General features: G+C 40.3%; 1 protein-coding gene and 1 long non-coding RNA gene across 2 annotated transcripts in view; one reads left to right on the forward strand and one right to left on the reverse strand.

Moving 5' to 3' along the window:
- On the forward strand, positions 1–8,681 carry LOC112976859. The gene is made up of 4 exons (XR_003257195.1): positions 1–71; positions 4,507–4,676; positions 6,922–7,003; positions 8,468–8,681. It is a non-coding gene; the product is annotated as an uncharacterized LOC112976859 (long non-coding RNA).
- Positions 1–15,140, reverse strand: part of TBC1D1 (TBC1 domain family member 1) — a gene marked incomplete at its 3' end in the record, with an annotated part of 106,230 nt that overhangs the window by 73,576 nt on the left and 17,514 nt on the right. The gene's annotated exons all lie outside the window — the stretch shown is intronic.

The raw sequence follows: 15,140 nt of genomic DNA on the forward strand, positions 1-15,140 counted from the left end.
CGGCAGCCCTGCAGCACCGTGCCGAAGAGCGCAAAGGACAAGCGGCTTCCCCACTGCCGGCCGCTGCGCTTGTAAGTCATTTCAGAGTAACACACAGCACCCGCAGCGACCGGGTGGGGGGAGGGGGGGAACCACGCGGCCCATGTGACTTTCTGGAAATGTTCCAGCGTCCCAGTAATGCTTAAAGTTAAAAAAAAAAAAAAAGCCAATAATGTTCTATTTAAGACCACCGTGATATGTTAAATTTCCAGTTAAGCTTTGCTATTTGTAAGTTAAATGCTATTTAGCATCACATACTAGCATCTCTACCTAAAGAAATAAGCTGTCAGAGAACAGAATTTAAAAAACACAGTTCAAGGCACTAGTATGCAAAGTTCTGGCAGTCAGGGAATGTTACCTGCCATCCAGACAGGAAGTGTTTTAATTGCTGTTTTCACTCCTGGTAGACTGCTATGAACACACACACCCCCCTCAGCTGCCTGCAGAGATGCATGCAAACAACGGCTTTCTCAGTTTGGAGGAAGGGCAAGGAAGTAGGAAAAAAGGCTTGGACTTCATGGGAAATATTCCATTTGGCCCAAAACAAAAAAGCCCTTTATCTTCTGTTACCTCAAAGAAAGAAAACTAAGAGCTAGATTTGCAAAATCGTAACGGGAAAGAACAGGGGTTTGTTCTGCACCTCTTCCCAATACAATTCAACAGCTCAAAGTTAGATGCTGACGTGCCAGATTCAGGTCTTTACTTGTCCACAGACAACCAACCCACTAGGACAGTGTTCTGACCACAGAGCACTTGCATGCTTAGGGCTGATGGAATAATCCCCTGATTTAAAGCTGACAGGAGTCCACTTGTCCAAGTTATTAAACATTCATTGGAGGAAAAGCATGAAACTTCAGCATATGGGCTGGTGAGAAGCAGAGCCAACCTAACAGTTCACTGAGGCAGAAGAGGGGCAGATTCAGGCAGATACAGGCACTCCTGCCCTGCTCCAGAGCACACGGTTCTGCAGCTCCGTTCTTAGTTTACACAAAGTGCATGAGAGCGGCCGAGAGCACCGCTCCTTACTCCCACACACCTGGCGTGCCGCTTCAGCAGCGCAGAATTAGGCAGAGAGAGGTCATGAGCCCTGAGAGGAGCCTCCTATCTCTTAGGTGGGAGGATGAGGACAAGCCGACAATCCTAATAATCAGCGAGCAAGATGACTGCATTTCTCTTTCCTACTGGATCTAATCCACTTCACTGTTGACCAGAATACGGCCCAAACAACCAAAAAAAGCAACAAGAATTTGATCAGCTGTACACAGTATTTTTAAATGATTACACTCAACCTGAACCATAAGTAACCRTAAGTAATGTTTCTAAGGCAGACTGTAGAAAACCAGTAATTACTGCTAAGGCTGCATTTGCTACCTTCAGAGTCCTCGTGTGTGGTAAGGGGCCACAGCGGCCGACAGGACAGCACAGCTCCTGCGAACACAAAAGCAGTTCTTCAAAGCTTGCGCCTGCGGCATTTGCTATACTAAGCATGGCCTTTCAATCCACTTTCCCCTGAGGAACAGCAGATTAACAAATCAGAAAATAACAAATCCRAAAACCTACACAAAATATTAAGATTGAATCATAAAACGAGGCTAGAACTCACAAAACTAAATAATAATGAAGCTGTGATGTTTCTGTTGTGAACAACATATCGCTGATTTTCTGAGAATGGAGGTAACCGATCGTGGAAGAAGTGACCTGGTGGCACGCGTGCCAGCGCATACCCCCCCTCCTGGCACTGCGGCTCCTTGGCCTCGCTGAGCTGGGGGTGGTGGGAACCAGGAAATCTGCTTCCACTGGCTGTTAGCATTTTCTATCTGAGTCTTCCATCTAAGTAATAGTTTACCCATCTGTAAAAGTAATGTAAGTCTTGACTAGTTTAGGTGGCTTGCTGAAAGACACATAGGTCATCAGGGGAAGAAATCAGATGCAGGAATTTGAAATTATGAAGATTTCTCTCCCAAAGCAACATTTGCCAGGAAACATTTGCAACATTTGCCACAAAATACTGCCCAGTATGAGCTAATAAATCAATGTGCCATTTACTTATGGTGACCTGCTCATGCTTGGAGAGCCCAAAGCCTGTCTGGAGCAGGCATTAAATCAAGTATACAACCTATGCTACAGTTTCTGGGATTAAAACCCTAACAAATACATTTCATATTTTCATAAAAGGAGAATAGAGATCCATTATTCTAATAGTTTTACAGTTTAAATTAGAGGTGAATAACAAGGATAACAAGGCTTACTCTTTCATTATGATACTGGCTGTTGGCAATTTGATTGAATGGGCTTTCTTAGCCATAAGCCCAATAAATGACCAAATATGACCGACACTCACTCTGGTGGTGGTCTCTAAGGGTTTATTGGCATGACAGAGGGGAGAAATTTTCACTGCTACCACAGAGCACATACATGAATAAAGGACATCTGTTCTCAGAGCTTTAAATTAGGCACCTTACAAGAACACTAGAAGTACTTACTATTTAAAGTATATAACTTGGTCTACTTTTATTTAATACAGCAACTGAGGGTAATTGTGTGCTGCTTGGCATTGTACAGTATATCTACTATTTGGYGGTAGCATTAGAGTTACATTTTTCTAACACGGAATGTGAACATTATTTCTAAATAATTATTTCTGCCACTTTCTCTGAGGAGATCTGCCTCCATGAGAGTTTTTCCAGCTCCCCCTTCCCGCCCAGCACCCTTCCTCAGTGTTAAACTAACAATACACATATCCTCTGGGTTGCCATCAAACCCTGCTGTCAGTGAAAAGACCTGGCTGCCAGCCCCGACTGGAGCTGACTCAAGAGAACTATTCCCAGAGCGTCACTTTGCTCTACTTCAGCTTCTAAACTGCTGCATACAAGCAAACAACTTGCATGATTTTATATGCCCTCTGAAACCTTCTGCAGGCTATAGTACTGGGAGAGAGAGTGGTCTTGTGGAGAAGACACTGAAATAGGAGTTAAGAGTAACAGGGAATGACTTCCAACCCCTGCTGGTAACTTGTTTTCTGGCAAGCTACTTAGCCACTTTCTCTGCTTTAGTTAATCTGTAAAATAGAGATGGTGTTTGCCAGCCTTGAAGTAGGAAGGAGCAGGTACATTCACTGGTATTTGAGAAACAGCTGGCAGCTAGGCTTGAGTGTTCAGATAAAAAAATGTTTGATAATATGTGAAATTCTTCAGCATAAATGAAAATGTCATCGTTTTGCTCACCTTCCAAAAAAGATTGTTTCAGTAATGTAGTAGGAACAATAACTGCATTCATTTTTCAGGATGTTCAACTTTCTAAAAATGGAACCTCTATATTTTTCTATTTTAAGTTTGGCTTGAGCAAATAATGCCTCTCCAAAAGTAGTATATATCCATTTTAGGTAAATGGAAAAATTCTGGGCCAAGCAATGACATTTGTATTGCATAAACAATAAGTAGCACTTCACACCCTATTATCTAAGCTTATGATATTTAAAAAACAAAACAAAATCCTCATTCCTGTGAACTGTTCCATGTTATCATGGAAAATGTTAGCAAGATATTTGTGGCTGTTTTTTAAATAGTAGCAATTAAAATACTTCAAAGCCACAACTTAAAGCTTATATACTCAGAAAAACATTCTTTCAGTTTTACAGCTGTCTTTCACAAATTTACACAAACACAAATCCCCCCATTATTTCTTCTCATACAAAGCTCTCTGCATTCAAAGAAAGCATTTGTAAGAACATATTAAGAAGAAAGGAGACTACAGTCAACCTTTTCACTCAGAAGAGGAGTTTTTTAACTCATTCTCCTCTGATTTCAGCTTTCTGATTTCAGCCATTTAATGGCTGTAAATATTTTTAGAGTCTTCACAGTAGGTGGTGACTCAATGAAGTCTCACAAGGAGTTGCACTAAGACTACTAGCCCCAGCATTATCACCTGGACCTGGCCTCTCTGCTGCTTTTGTGGTAACTCTGGTGGTGGTTTTACAGCAGACTCCCTTTCATTTTGAAGCTTCTTCCTCTGAATTCGATTTAACCATGTCTCTGCAGCTATTCTTTCTATGAATCATCCCCATTGCCCACATTCAAGTTACAAGTTCTGCTTCTCTCTTCTTCTACTCCTGTTAGAGTGTGTCCTACACATGAAGGCCTTAGTAAATTCAGCTGAATAAATATGAGCAAAGAACATGCCTGCCAATATTTACCAGTATTCATTAGTTGGCCTTTGTTTACAAACACCCCATAATTGTTATCCTTCCTTACTTATTTTTAACTCTTTGTTAGCTTTTTCTTAAGTCTTGTCTCACCTTTTCCCATGCCAAGTAGCGGGCAAAACAGTTTTTCCTTTATCAGAGAAAAAGGATGGAGAAGTAACTACTGTGAGAGTACTGCTTGTCACATGAATTCAAAATGTAATAATAATTTGGTTCTTATATATAGCTAGACGAAAAGATATCAAAACAAAGGTCTCTGTTTACAGAACCCCCAGACTTTTATGCCACCCGTATACGATGCAAGATGAGACAAGGGATTCATCTGGATCCACTGAAGGGAAAGAGCAGTGAAGACAACAGACTTTCCTCTGGGTTTCAACCTATCCAAAGACATGATCAAGCTTGACTAGCTGGCTTCACTATGGTGAAGAAAAGAGTGAGTTTTGTTATTCTTTTTGACCACAGTGTAAACAAACTCATTTTTCTCAAAACATGATAAAATAAAAGATTAATCATAAACCCAAACTACCTTACCGAACAAGATGTGCCTCAGCCCGCTGAAGAGAGGAAATGGTAAGACCAGCCAGCTAAGCACTGGCAGCAGTCGCTGTCCCCCTTACCCAAGTGCAAACAGTGGGGCCRCTGGCCTGGGCTGCACATACAGGCTAAAGACAACAGCTTCAGCTCTCACTGAAGAAAGTGGCAGAACTTCTTGATGGTTTTCAGATATTCAGCAGAAACAGAAATGACAAAGTTTCGGGTTTAATCTTCTTTTGTACTGTTAGTGAGGTGAAAAGTGTAGACTACAGTGTTGCAGCTATCTGCTAACCAGTAGCCAACATGAAAAAGGCAAGACCTTGGGCCAGTGCCCAGAGATAATATGCAATTCACTCCCCTTGCAGCAGACAGGCAGAAGAGAATGACTCCTCACCAGAGCATGGGGCATGGACTTTAGCAATGGAAGGCTTTCACACAGCCTTTCTAATTATTGCTGCAGCTTTAGCTCCCTTATATGATTATCTTCTCAGCTATGAAATTTGTAACTGCTAAAATGCCCTGATTCAAGTGACATTAGCATTTCCTGGCATTGCCTGCTTAGGAATGAAACGGGTTGGTGGGAGGTTAACTTTCCTCTTCTCAAACAGTCGCATGTGTCCTCTCCCCAACAGAGTATCAGAGCAGAACAGAGTTATCATTTGGGATCTTGGAGGGAGGGATTTGTGAGGGACAGGTGACCCCACACCTTGTAGGAGAGAAATGCAAACACCCCAGGGTTGCTCTGTGCTGCGGACAGCAGAGCGAAGCCCTCCTTGGGCAAGTGCTGGCCCCCAGGGAAGGAAAGATCAACTGGAGTGAGGTCATGAGAGAGATGATAACATGCATCGTGAAGCTTGTGTAGCTTTCCTAGTTGGTAAGATTCTTCCTGATGGGCCTGTTTTGGGCAAAAAAAGTAGGGTTGAGAGGTTTTTTTTTTTTTTTTTTTTTTTTTTAAGAAGAAAGGCGCATCTAAGATGTACTGGTTGTTTTTCCTAGGCCTTGTGCCATGCAGTTCTGGGGACAGCAAAGGCTGGGCTGACCATTTAGGTATCTTGAGTGGAACGGATCAGCTCTTAGGATCAGTTCTTAGCATTTGATTCAGAAAGTTCAGAGAGGGAAGAGTTGGAGGAAGTGCTTCATCAAACAAGGACTGGTGCAAATACTGCCAAGGGCTCCTCATCCCATAAGGGACCCACTCTTCCCCTGAGGATAAATGTTACACAGAACCTAAAACCAGAGAAAAGTAGCTTTACCCTTTGTACCTGAAGCTGGCTAGAGGAGGAAAAGCTGAAAAGGGGACACTTTTATATATATGATATCTGACCAAGAAACATGAGACATACCAAAAGTATCCAAGATCTTCAGGTACAGAAGAAAGGCAACATACAGAGGAAGAAAAGAGAGAAAACCAAGGCTATGGTTCAACAATAAACCCAATCTAGCTTTAGAGTCCTAGTTCATAAACCAGTTCATAAACATTGAGACCATATGACACAAAATGCTTATTGGTCTGAGCTTACTCTGCCATTTCAATGTTTTAAAAACACTGATGAATAAACTTTGGATTGGCAAGCTTTATGCTGGATTGTACATCTTCCGTCTTCCCGCAGACAGCAAAAAAACATAAAGCTGTCAGGAGCTTTGCCATGGGTTTTGACTAATTCAGCTGAAGCATGATCATATGTCCGCATCTGACCTCAATCAAACGTACACAACTGAGTGATCCAATCGTGATCATATCTCATATAAACGGGCATAAAACCACAGCCTGAATTTGCAGATAAGTCCAGGCAGACTGGTGAAGAGAGCGTTTGTGAGGTTGGGGACAAGAAAACCACATGGACAATGTGGCGAGTGAGCAACAGAGGAAACTGCATAGCAGGAAATTGCTGTGAAGAGATGTCAGAGGGTCCAAGCATTTATTCTGGTGTGTGATAGAGGGGTTTCTGGCAGCCATGAAACTGGGGCAGGAAGAGTGGAGCACAGGTGGAGGAAGCTGGCAGGCTACAGCAGCAGGGAACAGAGCTAAAAAACGGGGACAGATGCTCCCTGGGTGCAGTGAGCAAGATGCAGGTTGAACACTTGAGTTCATCAGGTCTCAGCAGCTGCTGAAACAATTGGAAATCTCCTGTTTTTCTCCCTAGATTTCTTGGCCCCTTCAGTGTGACCAAGCTGAGGGACAAATCACCGAGCTTTTGGAGCTCTCAAAATGGGACCGGGAGCCAGGTGGGTGCAGCCACAGCCACCACCTCAAGAGGACACCACTGTGCCAGTGGGGCAGTAGCCCCCCGCCCTGACACCACTGGATAAACAATGAAATATGATGCCAGACTGTTTATTTTTAAAATCCCTCTGACAACGGGACGTGAAGAATGCAGATAATATTGTCTGGCACTGGGGAAAGCGCAGTGACAGAGCCACATTCCTCTCACCCCGGCTTCCTGCTCTCGCTTTCCCGCGCCCCCTCCCTCCCCAGCGCCCCTCTCCCCTTTGGGCTCCCCCAGGCAGGCASCAAGGGCTCCCTCAAGTAGGAGAAAACCTCCCAGATTTTAGGAAGGGCATTCTGGACCACAATTAATTAAGGTTTATAAATGAAGTCTTCCTTGATCTTGAAATTTATGTGGGTAAACCAAGTTACTTAGCTAGGAAGAAAGATACTTTCTTTGAAAATATGTCTCATTTCCTTTGAGGAGAAGCACTATCTCGTGCTGGAAAAAAGTTAAAATACTAAGCACTTCTACTTCCATTACTACCAGTAATGGATAAGTGAAGCAACAAAAGCAGTCTAGAAAAYGTGGAGGAAAACCAGACTATATCTCATCTGACTGGTTAAAATCAAAATATAATTATAAAATTTATCTATTCCCCATGTGCCATGAATAGTATATTATTACAATTGCCTATTTCCATTATATGGGCCTTCACATCAGTTAAGATGCCCACATGCACTTTATCCTACTATAACACTCTAGTAATGAATAATATAAAATAAACAATTTTGTACATGTAGTTTTATGGAGTAAGAACCTGGCTCTATTTTCACATGATTAACTATAAACTTGAAAATAGTCCCACTGCCCTAAGCATATATTATTTTGTGAACTTTAGTTACAACAGTAGGAGACTAGGAAAGCATCCACAGCTCCACAGTATGGAGTACCATGAAAAGTAGCCTGTCTTCTCAGTTTTCTGCAGCATAACTTTATAAATCTAACAGCACTGATGTATGCAAAAAACACATTAATTTCTCATAATTGTGAATTCAGTAACAACCCCCATAGACAGTACACAAATTCTACCATAATTTTACTTTAGTCYAGATATTCTAAAGCAAGATCCATTTCATAGTAAACGGGAAAAATCAACAGTTTGAACAGAACTTTAGCTTTACCCATTTTTTCCCCTCATAAAACCATAATATTCTTAGCTTTGTTGGGAAAAAAAGAGTAAAAACTAACAATTCAGGTTTACATCTCAGCAGGTCTAGGTTCCAAAACTCACCTACAATGCAACACTGCTATTGCAACATACCTATGATGAGCATGCAGATGTAAAAGCTATTCATTTGTAAAGGATCCAGTCCTGCCCCCACTAATATCACAGATTAAGTTTCTACTATATCCTTTCTGTATCTTAAAGGTAGGTAACAAAAAGAAAAAACAAATACCGTATTTTCTTGTTCTTTTCCAGAATCAAGCTGAAGAAATTTTAATTTCTGCAGTGTTGCCCTCATATCATAAGCCTCCCTGTTCCAGTGCTTGCAGACGACCCGCAGCGCGAGAACTGCAGCAGACTCTGGAGAACTCCAGCGGCCGTTGCCACCAGTTAAGAAGCGTGCTCAGCAGCGCGGCCCGGCCCACGTGCCGCACCTCCTTCCCATCGCCGCCTTTCCATTTGATTCCAAGCTGCAGCACAGCGCTTCCCTGGACATTTCCTGTGTAATGTGCCATTCAGAATACCACTGGAAGCTTACTAACATCATAATCTGTACATACAATAATTTTGCATGATACATGTCAATCTGCCTTTTTATTAAATTATCTATAACTTTTATGTTGCACTGTTGATTTTATTCCTTCTCAAGTATCTTGAGAGTGGAAAATTGAATCAGCAATGTTCCCTAAAAGATGTTACACTTACTGTTTCTCATCTCTCTCCTTCCTCTGCTCTACTCAGAGGTTAAGATACATCAGAAGTGTATCTTAGGCAACAGCATGGACTCTTTTTTCTTGTGCTTTTGTATGTCTTTGGCTAAGACATACTGTCTTTTGATAACAAAAGACTGCAGCAAAACATCTTTAAAACCAAGAGCTGCTCTACCAATCTGACAACACCGTTTTCCCACATCTCAGTTAGTTTTTCTTTCAGAAGTTTGCAGTTCCTGGCTTCAGAGCAGACAATACTCTACATACATCTTGTTATTTTAAACAAATTCTGTCTGACTTCTAAAAATACACTGGAAAATACTTGTGAAATATAACACACAATACAGAGACTTTTAAAATATAGCAACAGGATTTGTCCTCTTGATCTTTTGTGGTTTTGATAGAGCTGAATCACTTCAAAGGGCTCAGGATATATTACTGTAAGAAACAGGGCATGTTTCTGCCACATGTGCTGACTGCACTTCCGCTCCTCGCTAAAACAATGGAACGCTTAACAAGCTGAATCAGCGGTCCTGCAGCCATGAAGCCACACAGACAACACGGATTCATTCAGCACAGGTTTCTTTAACCATTTCTTAGGACTGAGAATGCCAGGATAGATGTGTCATTTCACATACATGAGTGTTACAAGACTTCCGGAATAGGTAAAATTCAAGAAATGTCTTCCTGAACACATGCTTTCATGAAGAAAGCCTAGAATATTATTTCCCATGTGCCACACTACTGAAATAAATACATACATCAAGTTACAATCAAATAATTAAGGGCTGATTCCGCCATTTCTTCCCACCTGGGTATTTCTCAGTACCAACAGGGAATTCTGGCATTCCAGAAAAACCTGCACACAACAAAACTCTTCACTCAAACAATCATATCCTACATTTAAAACAAGACCCACATCTGCCTGCCATGGAGGCACCGGAGCAGGAAAGCAACACAACTTAATTTGGAACAYGGAGAAGTTCAGATACCACTGAAACCTCATGAGTTTGAACACACATTTTAATGTGCTCACAGGCACAAAGACTCAAATTAGTATAAGTGAATCTCAGAAGTTAGCCGAGAAGGGTATTATACCTCGGAATGTCATGAATCCTTGGACCCTTGTTGGTTTCAGTCAGAATAGGTTTATGAGTAAAATGTACACTAGCTTTAATAATTTCCCCAGTTTGTTTTTAACATGCAAAAAGCTGTAACGTACAACCAAACAGCAAGAGCTTGAAAAAAAAAAAAGAAAAAAAAAGAGAGAGAGAAAATTACATTCTCTCATTGTGGACTGAACTCCAGCTSAGATTGCCTCCTGGAAACCAAATTCAGGTGCAGCAGAGCTGTTTCAAGYTGGGATCAAGACTTTTTGAATAGACTGAGATGCTCGTGCATGCATGCATGAAAGTCAGAACAAGGAGGGTATTTGGATAAGGAAAATCTGTCATATTTGCAGTTTTTACATGGCTTGTTGGATGTCCACAGACTCAAGTTGTGTGAAGGGATTTATCTTGAGACCTTTCTGGTCTGTATTCTGTAACTTAAACAAGAAATGTACCTATAAATCAGAAACCTATGTTTTGTTTACTTGAGGATCCTGGGAACTTTTCTGACTCTTGCAACCCTGGCTTGCAATCCACCACATATGGATATTCTAGTAAAACAACAAAACTGAAAAGCTTCTACAGAGAGGAAAAAAAAAGAAAACAAAAAACACCCCCTTCATTTTAAATAAGAACTTCAAATACATCTTCTGCAGTACAAAAACTACCCGTAGAGGTCCCACTGAAGGGCGCCTTCCAGCTGGAAGGCAGGCTGCACGCAATCCGTGAGTGCAGTGCACTCACTCCGATGTTTGTTCTCCTCTGGGTGTAACTAGTTCACTATGGACAGTTAATAAACATACATGTAAATAATACTCTGAAGCCCTGCAAATTTCGAGAAAAGAAACTTTGGTGCTTAGAACCAGGTATCCAGATACAAGCATATTGTATCATGACTGAGAGCTAATACGTTCTCACACCTATCAGATATCCTGCTGAGGGGAACTGAGACATCCCAGAATGCCATCTGATGCCAAACATCCCAGTTAAGCCCATCTTGTTTTGTCCATGTTAATGCTCAAGAATAAACTATATTTCCTTAGCAACTCCAGGAACACTAGCATTTTGGTTCTAGAGATAGCGCTTACCTACTTTTGGCTTCCTGTGCGAGTTCACCACAAAGCAAAATATCGACTTATTACAATCGTTTTACAAGTATTTATTGCCAAACAGAACATGAGCAGAACCCAAACAGAACTTCAAAAGGACAATTTTGAAAAAAAAGTAAAATGGGATTCATGGTACTGAAATTCTTATCTAAAGCCCACCAGAGCATTTGGATTGATACCAGACAGTCTTAGATCAAGCCTTTGGTAACTCTAAGGCAAGGAATTCCCCTGTTGGTGGAAAGCAATAGAAGTCCAGGCGAAAACTGTCACAGATATCGCAGTATCTTACATTTGCTCTGGACAGCCACTAAGTGGCACTTAAACACTTCATCTTAGGCCATGCTGAATCTGCAAACTGTTGTGAAGAAGGTGGGGAAAAAAAGCATTACCCAGTTCAATGTCTAATACCTCTCAAGAACAGCAAAGTTTACTTCCTGCAGTTAGAGAAGTTCTATGGAGCTGGTTACATAAGGAAATTTTACTAGCAGAAATGCTGTACAGTGGTCCACAGAATCAATTGCTTCCTCTCTTAAATCTCAGTCCTGCTCTGGAAATCAGAGCGCCGCATTTGAGTAGATCATTACCCGCTATTGGGCCATTTCGAAATATGCGCTAGACCAGAAAATTGCAAGTGTCATAGCAGTTGGACTGAAGGGCAAACTAAAGAGACCCTGACTTCTTGACACAGCTTCTAGAAATGCCTCTGAGTTCAGTTTCAGTTAGAGATCTCTGCAGGGACCAATGCTATTTGCACTGGCAGAAGCACATTAGAACTGGATTTCAGCAGTCAGCAGTGAAATAAAAGCGATGAATAGAGCTTTGCTCTTCTTAAGATTTTAGTATATTATTGCTTCTTAGGCATATGTTGTACTTTCACTTGCATTTTCAATTAAAGAAATAAATCTGAGCTGTTTTTCCTAGTAACAGTGTTGAATCAACCATGTTAATCATCCTGAATATGCTAACACATTATAGTTATTCTTTTTCTTTTTATCTCATTTTAAAAGGGCTTCTGTTTCATTAAAAAAAAAAAATCATTCTGAAGGAATTAGTTACAGAAATTGGATACCTTTTACCCTCTATGAAAAACTTAGCTTTGGAAGTCAAAGGCTTCATTGGAAACATATCTGAAGATAAAAACTACAAGCAGAGTAATATATTTGATATTTTAAATGCTAACCAAGCAAGTGTCTACAAGTATGCTCAACTTCACTTTTGCAAGTATTTCTGATGCCTTTAATGGAACTAGCCTGAACTTAAAAGCGCATATATGTTCTCAGGATCAAAGCCTCAGAAGTAAGATTTATAAACAGTTTACTTTTTAGGCTCTCAGAGAAACATGTCTGTTTTAATCAGCCTCAGGTTTAGATGCAAAATACACCACCAGATATTAGCTACAAGCTTATTTTTTACTGTTGTGCTGAATGTGACAGAACTACAGAAATTTCATATTAACCAAATTATGAATTTCATCTTTTATTCTATCTTCCTGTGAAAGTTCATTACATTACAATTATGAACACAGCATATAAGCAACAAAGCAGCTTAACAAATTGTAGTACATCATGATTAAGAGGAATACAATTTTTAACCACATTCTGCTCATTATGCATGTGTGAAACTAGCGGGGGTTTTTTTTAAAGGCTGAAACAAGAAATTTGGAAACTGAGAGCATTCAGTTACATGCAGAGACGGTGTTTAGTAAAAGTCAGCATGACCAGCTATAAATCTCAGTAACTGTCACACTGGGAAAAGCAGGGGGGAGGGTGGGAAAGAAAAGAGCAACACACATCAATCAGTAGTTTCATACAAAGGACAAACCAAGTATAAACTGGCACTATCCACTCAATCCTTATATCAGATCCTTGATAGTCAACCTTTAGGGCAGCTACACATATCCATTTAAGCCCATATTTGTCCAGTCACACAAATCATTCTTTAGGAAAATATTTCCCACAGCCCTTTCCATAACTTGATGTCCACAGAGAGGGTAAAAAAACAGCAATATAGAACAACCACAGCTACAACAGGCAAGGGAAAGCACTGACTTTACGATAGTGATTTGTTACTGTTATTCACTTTGACATATAACAGGATGGGAGATTGTGCTGCTAAAGTAAATACAGCAATTATATATGTCTCCTCTGCTTTGGGTTTCTGTTCCAGTACAATCAGAGAGTCCCCATCTGACGACCTTGAGGGCACAGCATAAATATCAGCCCGATGCAGGCAAAACTAAATGAAAAGCCAATTGCATGGAACATAGGAGCTATTTCAGGAAAGTGATTTACACATTATTATTATTTATTAATTGGTATCTTCATGTTTTAATGTGTAAGGCTCTAATTTGCCCATTAAGGCCAATTTAAATCTGAAGAAAAGAAAATATAATTGCCTGAACATTAATTCTATGTATATGTTAAAGTATCTCCAAGAGAGCTAAAAACTCAAGTTTTTCAGAGAAATTAGTGTAACTGAGAAAATAGAAAGGTTTTATTTTTACTAGACTTGAGGGAAAAAAAATTACTGATATAGGACCCAGTCCTACAATCTGATTCATGCAAGAACCACTCTTGAGTCTGTCTGGACAGATTGTTTTTACTGACCTACATGACTGATACGGCCTTTGCTTTTTCATATATTTGATCAATACTATCTTCCCACATGTTTAAAACAGATTGTAAATGCTTTAAATGCTATTTTTCACCAACTAAATTGCATTGTTCTTAATATGTTACTGTACTATGTGCTATGAAAACTAACACTGTATTAGACATGAGACTGATTTTTATGAAAACTGTCCTTAGCCAAGGCAGTTATTTTTTCCCTCTAAAATATATTCCTTTCTACTTTAAATTACATATAACTATCACTGCACTATATCCACAAAAATAATTTTAAAACATCACAGCTGTACATACTTTAACATCCTTAAGATCATCAATTAAATGAAAAATAAAAACTGTTTACTAAAACCAGATTAGATTTTATGACTTGTGTTTGGAGTTCAATAGGGCAGCATTCTTCCAAATGTCCTCTAGTCTTAAATTAACTTTACTAAGCCACAGCAAAGGGTAACTGCAGAAAACACAATGGACTTCCTTTAACATTAATTATTCCTCTTTAACAGTATTATACATTCAGCTTAATAAGAAGTGTTGAAGTCAATCAAACAGTATTTTATGAACTGCTAATTCTGTATTTGTGCAGATGCAACCTAGGTTTCTGGAGACATACTCTTTGTCACTCAGAACTTTTGCCCAGACACAACTCATACTTTTTTTTCCCTCCTCTCTCTTCTTTTTTTGTTTGCCCAGAATTTTCCGCTGGCTGAGGCTGCAAGGAGACTAGGAGACAGCTACATGCACTTCCTTTCACCCATACTGCATCCAATGTCTTTGCAGAAGTCAGACTTGCTACCCTACAGTAAGGGGAGCTGAGTAACTCTGCTGCTGACGTATGCTGTTAGTGGTACCGTTGTGAAGCTGGGGAACCTAACATGCTTAGTGCTGAGGTAAAACACAGATAGATATAGCCTCTCTCCTGGAGACCTATATTTTACTTTTTGAGAACTGTGTGGATCCCAAAAAACTGTAAAATTTTCCACATTCATCTTCCACACTAAGCTACTTTAAGCATTTCAATCAAATTTGAAGACAGCAACATCACCAAAACTCTGGCAAGGTTTTAGAAGTTGGTCACAGAGGGTTAACTTACTTCCTGGTGAGGGCACTGTTCAGCAAAGCAAAAAAACTGAGTCCAGCTGAGAAAAGGCAATAAACAGGATTAGTACCAGAAAATTAGTGAGATTAAAGCCACAAAAACAAAGAGGTTGTCATACGAGTCTTTCACAACACATTCAACCCTTCAGAGACAGGTTTACTAGTAACTTTAAGGCAATGATGTGTAAATTATGGAAATGGACTAAAAGGTCTGCATTCCGATCATCACACCTGTAACAGCAGCGGAGACAAGGCTGCGAGAAGATGTTTACCAGCAG

This window comes from Apteryx rowi, unplaced genomic scaffold (genome assembly GCF_003343035.1).
Source record: "Apteryx rowi isolate R43461 unplaced genomic scaffold, aptRow1 scaffold_773, whole genome shotgun sequence".
NCBI lineage: Eukaryota > Metazoa > Chordata > Aves > Apterygiformes > Apterygidae > Apteryx > Apteryx rowi.